An 8,616-nucleotide genomic window follows, 5' to 3' on the forward strand; every position below is an offset into this window, starting at 1 on the left:
CCAGTTGAAAGTGCAGGTGGAAGTGGGAGGTGAGTAGCTTGAATAAAGCGTTATCGATTCATTAAATCCTGAATCGACTTTTAAATATAACTGTGTTTTGCCAGAAACGCCAGATTCTCAGATTAAAGCTCACAAAACTAGTTCAACAACAACCAAACAGCAAATGAGAGCAGGTACACGGATTCCACACAAAGACGTAAACACAGCACAGACCCGACGTATCAGAATTAACTTTGTCTTTCTCGGCTTTCTCACCCGACGGCCCGTAGACGGACACGCTGTCGGAGCTTAGCGATCCTGATGCGTCCGGTCCGCGCTGTGTTTACGTCTTTGTGCGCTGATTCTGAGCTGCAGGTTTTGTCTCTCCAACCAAAATTCACCGAGCTGAATTTTGCTGTTTTGCTTCCACGACTATTAAAATCGCACTTCATGCACAGCTAGCTCTCTCTCTCTCTGTACTTCAAGAACAGTTTCCCGTCTCCAATCTCTGTTTTCTGTATTATTCATTCGCTTATTACCCACCAGTCTACCGTTGTTTACAGCGCTGCGGCTGCTGTCTTTTTCTTTTCTTTTTCTTTTTTTCACTTAAATGACCTCGGACAAGAAAGCCTGTTTTTTCTGTTGTTCAATACTGAAGAAATTTAAACTTTATATGCAGAACATTGTAGAATATTTTTAAGGTTATCTGCTATAAAAAGCCAGACCAGGAAAATCTCCTTCATGTTTTTCTGTGTTTTATTCTCAGTTACTTTCACACAAAGGCATCTGCTGTGATGCTCACAATTCTGATGAAGTCAGTACTGATAAATGATCAGAATTATAATATTTCTGACTGTCTGAGGCTAAGTTGAATCGAATCGGGACTTTGAAAACCGGAATCGAATGGATTATAGAAATCAGTGATGATACCCAGCCCTAGTGAGCAGCCTAGGCACGACAGAAGTGGATGTAGCTGTAATAGGAAAAGAACTATTGCTAACTTTTCTGTTAAGGCCTGATCCTTCTGAAATTCATAGCCAGTGCTCTGACACGGTGTCATCAATCTTTGAATGCTGAAAAAGCACAGTTTATCCAGAAAAACACATTATATTACATAAATTATTAGAAAATTTGTGTGCGCCTAACTTTTGTGCCGGTACGCCTAACTTTTTAAAGTAAGGCGTACTGGTATGACCGTGGCAAAAAGTTAGTCTAGAGCCCTGCGCTCTGAGAACACGCCCGGGGATGCCATCAGGACCCGCAGCCTTGTGGACATTGATCCTGTTCAGCACCGCTCCTACATCGGTGGGGGAGAGAGTCAGAGGTTGGTGGTCTGGCGTCATGTCTGCTTTGGTTGTGGTGTGGGTTCCCTCGCTCAAAACGAGCATAAAAGTTGTTGAGCTCGTTGAGGAAGGACACATCAGAGGATGCGGGGGAGGGTTTGGTGGTCCTGTAGTCTGTAATGGTCTGGAGTCCTTGCCACATGCGTCGGGGGTTGGAGTTGGAGAAGTGTTCTTCTACCTTCTTTTTGTAATGGTGTTTGGCTTTTTTGATGCCCTTCTTTAGATTAGCCCTGGCTGTGCTGTAGGCGTGTGCATCTCCTGACCTAAAGGCGGTGTTGCGGGCCTTCAGGAGGAGACGAACATCCCGGTTCATCCAAGGCTTCTGGTTGGGGTACATGGTGATCCGTTTCTGGGTGGTGACACTGTCTGTGGTTTCGGAGATGTAATCCAGTACAGATGAGGCGTACTGGTCCAGGTCTGTGTGGGTGAACATATTCCAGTCTGTGTTTTTAAATCTGTCCTGGAGCACTGCGTCTGTCCCCTTTGGCCACACTTTAATTGTCCTCACAGCAGGTTTCACACGTTGGATGAGTGGTGAATACCTAGGTGTGAGGAACAGGGAGAGATGGTCCGATTGTCCAATGTAGGGGAGGGGTGTGGCTTTGTAGGCTCCAGCCAGGTTGGAATACACATGGTCTAAAGTCTTGTCTCCTCTGGTGTGGCAGGAGACATGTTGGTGGAATCTGGGGAGGACTGTCTTTAAGTTGGTGTGGTTGAAGTCGCCAGCAACAATAAAAGCAGCCTCGGGGTGTTTATTCTGGTGTTTGTTAATGGCTGCAGAAAGTTCTTTCATGGCCAACCTAGCATTAGCGTCAGGGGGGATATACACGGCAGTGAGTATGATCGAAGTGAGTTCTCTGGGGAGATAATAAGGTCTGCATTTGACCATTAAAAACTCCGCATTAGGTGAGCAGTGACTCTCAGTAGTAGTGGAGTTCATGCACCAAGCATTGTTAATATAAATGCACAACTCCCTCTTCACCCACGACTGCAGACCTGCTGATGGTTCCAACACCATCATTAAGTTTGCAGATGACACCACGGTGATTGGCCTCATCAGTGACAACGATGAGGCCGCCTACAGGGAGGAGGTGGATCGTCTGGCTGAGTGGTGCGACACAAACAACCTGCTGCTTAACACCGAGAAGACCAAGGAGCTCATCGTGGACTACAGGAGGAATGCTGACCCACATCCACCCATCCACATTAAGGGGACGGCTGTGGAGCGTGTGAGCAGCTTCAAGTTCCTGGGAGTCCACATCTCCGAGGATCTCACCTGGACGACCAACTGCTCCAAGCTGGTCAAGAAGGCTCACCAGCGCCTCTTCTTCTAGAGGACCCTGAGGAAGAACCACCTGTCCTCAGACATCCTGGTGAACTTCTATCGTTGCACCATCGAGAGCATCCTGACCAACTGTATAACAGTCTGGTACGGGAACTGCTCTGCCTCGGACCGGAAGGCGTTGCAGAGGGTCGTGAAAACTGCCCAGCGCATCGCCGGAGCACCACTTCCTGCCATAAAAGACATCTACAGGAAGCGGTGTCTGAAAAGGGCTGGGAAAATCATCAAAGACCCCAGTCACCCATCACATGGACTCTTCACCCTCCTGCCCTCTGGGAGGCGCCACAGGAGCCTCCGGACTAAGACCACCAGGTACCGGAACAGCTTCTTCCCCACAGCTGTCAGACTCCTGAACTCTGCCTCCTGACATCTGACCCACGTTAAAATCATGGACTGAACATACACACACCCACAATGGACAACTGTACCCTCAAACACACAATAATAACATGGAGTGAACCACCACTCACAACCACTAGCACTTTATATAGCCTCTGTAGAAACTATCTACACCCTCACTTATCTTAACTGCACTACTGTATAGCTCTGTGTAAATAATCATTCTGTACATTCAATAATCTTTAATCCTACAACTGTTTACAACTTGCATAGTTCCCATTTCTGTATAGCTGTATATCTCAGATTTCTGTAAAGTTATTTATTTCATATTCTGTATAGTTTTTCATATTTATATCCTGTTCATAGCCTGTACATAGCTTGTACTCACTACAGCCTTTACATACTTAGTTATAGAATATTCACAACATACTTCATACCGTGTACATTATAACATACCATAATAGACCCATTTCTGTAGTATACTTACATATCTATACTATTGCTAATATATATTGTAATATATCTATATCACTAAAGCACTTCTGGATGGATGCAAACTGCATTTCGTTGCCCTGTACCTGTGCATGTGCAATGACAATAAAGTTGAATTCTATTCTAATTCAAACCTCCACCTCTGGTCTTGCCGGAGTCATCTGCTAGCCTGTCGGCTCGGTGTGTGTGGCGTCCTGCTAACGCGATAGCATTGTCCGGGCAGCTGTTGTTCAACCATGTTTCGGTGAAAAACATGACATTTGAGTCCATAATCCGTCTGTTGTTAGTGATGGAGAGCCGTATCTCATCCATTTTGTTTGCCAGAGAACGGACATTGGCGAGGAAAATACTGGGTAAAGGCAGCTGGTGTGGTGTTAGCTTTAGCTTAGCCCGTAGCCCTCCGCGCCTACCTCGCCTTTGTTTACGATCTCGGCGCCGTCTGCGTGCACTTCCGCCCGGCCGGGGAGAGTGGGCAGCCTCCGGTGTTCTGGAGATCTCTGGGATGAGTTGGAGATCGGCGATAAAACTGTTGAAGTTGTGAGTCCAGATGTCCAGAAGCTCTTGTCTGCTGTAGGTCAGCAACGCACAGCAATTCTGGACGAATAATCCGGTTAAAAGTAGATAAAAAACCGCTAAATAGCAGATTCTGGAGAGACACTGAGCCTCGCGTTGTTCACGCGCCGTCATCTTGTGTGTCTTGTTCAGTGGTGGTCGTCTTTCAGCCTTTCTTACCTTGGCCATGTCTCTGAGTATTGCACACCTTGTGCTTTTGGGCACTCCAGTGATGTTGCAGCTCTGAAATATGGCCAAACTGGTGGCAAGTGGCATCTTGGCAGCTGCACGCTTGACTTTTCTCAGTTCATGGGCAGTTATTTTGCGCCTTGGTTTTTCCACACGCTTCTTGCGACCCTGTTGACTATTTTGAATGAAACGCTTGATTGTTCGATGATCACGCTTCAGAAGCTTTGCAATTTTGAGACTGCTGCATCCCTCTGCAAGATATCTCACTATTTTTGACTTTTCTGAGCCTGTCAAGTCCTTCTTTTGACCCGTTGCCTAATAATTCTGCACACCTGATATAGGGTGTTGATGTCATTAGACCACACCCCTTCTCATTACAGAGATGCACATCACCTAATATGCTTAATTGGTAGTAGGCTTTCGAGCCTATACAGCTTGGAGTAAGACAACATGCATGAAGAGGATGATGTGGACAAAATACTCATTTGCCTAATAATTCTGCACTCCCTGTATACATTTGAACATTTGCCATAACGATGTAGCTGACGATATAATTGACACGAGACAAGCAGCTGTTGTTTATGTGCATTAAAGTTATATAAAAATGTAACAGTGCAAATGCAAATTCCTCGCTGACAGTTTAACCAAAAGGCGTTTCCAGTGGAAACTGGCCGACACATCCTGAGCATAACCATGTATAATATCCACTAAACTTCAGAAGAGGTTATACAGTCGTGGCCAAAAGGTTTGAGAATTGCATAAATATTGGAACCTGGAGAAGTTGCTGCTTAAGTTTTTATAATAGCATTTTGCCTGCACTCCAGAATGTTATGAGGAGTGATCAGATGAACTGCATCGTCCTTCTTTGCCATGAAAACGAACTTAATCCCCAAAAAGCCTTACCACTGCATTTCATTGCTGTCATCAAAGGACCTGCTGAGACCATTTCAGTGATCGTCTTCTTAACTCAGGTGAGAATGTTGGCGAGCACGAGGCTGGAGATCATCATGGCTGTATCCCGATTCAGGTTCTGCAGCTTTAAAGTCCTCAAGGGCCGCGTACTCAAAGACCGCTAAGGCCGAAGTGCGAGGCTCGTAGGCTCGTGAAATGGGACGTCTAGCCTCCGTCGCGCTGCCCAGGTTGCCTAGCAACCATGATACTAAACAGCTGGAAACGTTTCATACAGCTTTGTTTGACAGAAATGAAGGAGAACATATTTAGTTCATTTGTTTCTACATGAGCTCTGTGTGATTTGATGAGTATCTGAGGCTGAGACCACAGGACTGAAACATGATTGTTGGGCTTCATTTCTGTGCTGAACAGTTGTTTAAGATTAGCTGTAAATAACAATTAGCTGATGTTGTTCATGAGACTAAAGTCACCTCACTGTGGTAATGTAAATATAATATGGCCAATATTATAGTTATTAATCACTTCACTCACAGACAAGTATCTGTGACAGTGTGTATACAGATGTATCATATGTAAGAGACAAATATTGTTCATTTAATATGTTGGTACTAAATTTGGCTCAATGCTTACATATATGTGTAAAAAGCAAATGTACGAGCTGTGATAACTGTGTCTGATAGAACGAAGAGTAGACTGATATATGAAATATTCCTTTATTGGGTGAGAAAATCAGACCATGTCATAATTGCTGTAAGTCACACATGGAAATCAAATGTGTGATAAGCTGCAGGATTCAAACACAAGTGTAACTTATAAACACATGTTCATACTTTTATTCCACAATCAGAGAGAAAGAAACAGAGAGAGAGTGCAGGACAGACAGACAGGTGACAGTCTCAGGTGTACACACTGCTACACAACAGCACCAGAGAAGCAGGATTTAGTGTTTGTGTTATTACGAGTGTAAACAAGAAGAGTTCCAGATGGTGCAGTGGACACATGTGTGACTGCTGTGATTAAAGCATCTTTCTTTCAGCTTAACGAGTGAACCGTCAGCTCGTTCAAACACACGTTAAAGTGCGTTTGGCTCGACACCACCGAACAGAGGCAGCAATATAACACAGCTAACATTAACAGTGCAGTGAATCCTGCTTGTGCCGTGATGTTCAGGACTGCAAACCGAGCAGCATCACTGACTTTCAGCTTGTTGTGTTTGTGGATATATGACTGACTTTAATTATCCACAAAATCATCACATTCTCTGTCAGATTAATGTCGACTATTGAACGGCATATATTTTAAAGGCTTTAAAACCAAGTTAACGCTGAAAGTACAAACATCACTAATGTCACATAACTCTGCCGACAAGGCATAGCTATGGCTATGAAATGCTCTTTGTGTATCACTTCTTCATTATGAAAGATGTCATTAATGCACTAGTAATGTCTCATCTGGAGTATTGTTCAATCATTTGGTCAGCAGCTAATAAGACAGATCTTAACAGACTTCAGTTAGTCCAGAATAAGGCGTCCAGATTAGTGTGAAGATGTTCATACTATACTAATATTGATAAAATGCATAATAACCTTTCTTGGCTTCCTGTACAGGCTAAAATATTCTATGGCTTACTTGTAGTTCTAAAGAAAGCAATTCTGTTAAACACACCACATTTATTCTGCTCAGCTGCAGTATCCAGATGAAATACATCATCATATTACACAGTTTTCAACAAGCTGCAATTTAGTAAATGCTCAAGTTAAAAGTAACATTTTGTAAAACTGTTACATTTAGAGCAACTTTTAAGTGGAATAAGTTGCCTTAAAAAATTAAAGAATTATTCAAAACTTCAATGAACACTTAAAAGCCGATTTACAGAGCTTTTAGTTGTTGTAAATATTGTAAGACATGATTTGTTTTTGAAATTTGTGTAATGTGCCTCAATGTTATTGATATTATTATTATTATTATTATTATTATTATTATTATTATTGATTGCTTATATTTGAACAATTGTGAAACCTCACTGTGGATGTAAGAGTGAAATTATGTGGATATCTTGAATCCACTTTATTGTGTAATATTTTATGTGAGTATTTGACGGAAGACGAGCAACATCTGTTGTGGAAGCTAACGGGGTTCCTTTAGAATAAACAAACATAGGATTTATTATCACTGAATAATTCTGTATAAATCTATACAAATTATAGAAATATGTAATAGGAAACAACAAAATAATCTAAATTATAAAATTGTGTGTGTGTGTGTGTGTGTGTGTGTGTGTGTGTGTGTGTGTGTGTGTGTGTGTGTGTGTGTGTGTGTGTGTGTGTGCATGATTTTAGTGTTTGAACAGTCATGAATTATCTTTAACAGCAGGTTGGATGTAATGTGTTAGAACTACCAGCAGGTGGGGATAAGAGACCTTTAAGGTGTTTGGTGCCACGCTCCACCTTCAGGTTTAAAACTAGTGTTAATGGAGTTTGAAGGTTGAGTTTGTTCCACGACTGCATTTCACTCACTGCCTCTGTTTGTATCTCTGTCACTGCAGGACCAACATGGAGCCAGAAGTCAGCGCTCTCAGGAGGCCGACAAACCTCACAGAAGAAAGGGAGAGAAAAAACACACCTGTGACGAGTGTGGGAAGGGTTTTACTGTGAGGGCTTCACTAAAACAGCATCAGGTCATCCACACTGGAGAGAGACCGTTCAGCTGTGACTTGTGTGGAAAGTCTTTTTCCTTGAAGGGTTACCTAAAACAACACCAACTCATCCACAGTGGAGTTAAAGCGTACAGCTGTGATCAGTGTGGCAGAGCTTTTACTCAAAGTAGCCACTTACAGAGTCATCTAGTTACACACTCTGGAATTAAGCCATACAGCTGTGATCAGTGTGGCAGAGCTTTTACTCGCAGTAGCAGCTTACAGAAGCATCTAGTTACCCACTCTGGAATTAAGCCATACAGCTGTGACATCTGTGGAAAAACTTTCAGCCAGAGAGGGAGCCGAAATACACACCTACGTACACACATGGAAGGAAACTACAGCTGTGACCAGTGTGACAAGAGCTTCAGGAATCTCATATCATACTCTGCACACAAACGATACCATGTTACTAATAAACTGTTTCACTGTTACCAATGTGCCCAAACATTCACCTCATTGTCTGCTCTGTGCAAACATCAGCGCGATCACTCAGGGCTGAAATCACTCCCATCACTGGATCACAGTGAATCTGAAGACACAGAAAGATCCTCTGGTTTCTGTGTCAGACTCAAAAAGCTTGAGATCAGGCTCCACAGAGTTCAGATAGAATCATTTAAACTTGTGTTGAACTGAACTGGTTGCTGGGCTGAACTTCTACATAATACAGATCTACATGGGATCTTCTTTTCTGTTGTTTTACTGAGTCAGTTTTGTCCTTTTTTCTCTGTCCTGGTTTTGCTCGTCTGTAAATGATTGAAACTCAGTCAAAT

The 8,616-nt window shown here is 43.1% G+C and overlaps 1 long non-coding RNA gene across 1 annotated transcript in view; it reads left to right on the top strand.

The window, feature by feature from the left end:
* The window catches only part of LOC146634361 (uncharacterized), a 35,283-nt gene extending 27,521 nt beyond the window's left edge, over positions 1–7,762 (top strand). The window contains exon 3 of the long non-coding RNA XR_014905467.1: positions 7,694–7,762. This is a non-coding gene — a long non-coding RNA (uncharacterized LOC146634361). The remainder of the gene's footprint in view (positions 1–7,693) is intronic.
* The last annotated feature ends 854 nt before the right edge of the window (positions 7,763–8,616 follow it).

The sequence above is a fragment of the Diplotaxodon limnothrissa genome, linkage group LG3, assembly GCF_057381915.1.
Source record: "Diplotaxodon limnothrissa isolate DT_005_m linkage group LG3, D_limnothrissa_male_GT1.1, whole genome shotgun sequence".
In the NCBI taxonomy this organism is placed as follows: domain Eukaryota; kingdom Metazoa; phylum Chordata; class Actinopteri; order Cichliformes; family Cichlidae; genus Diplotaxodon; species Diplotaxodon limnothrissa.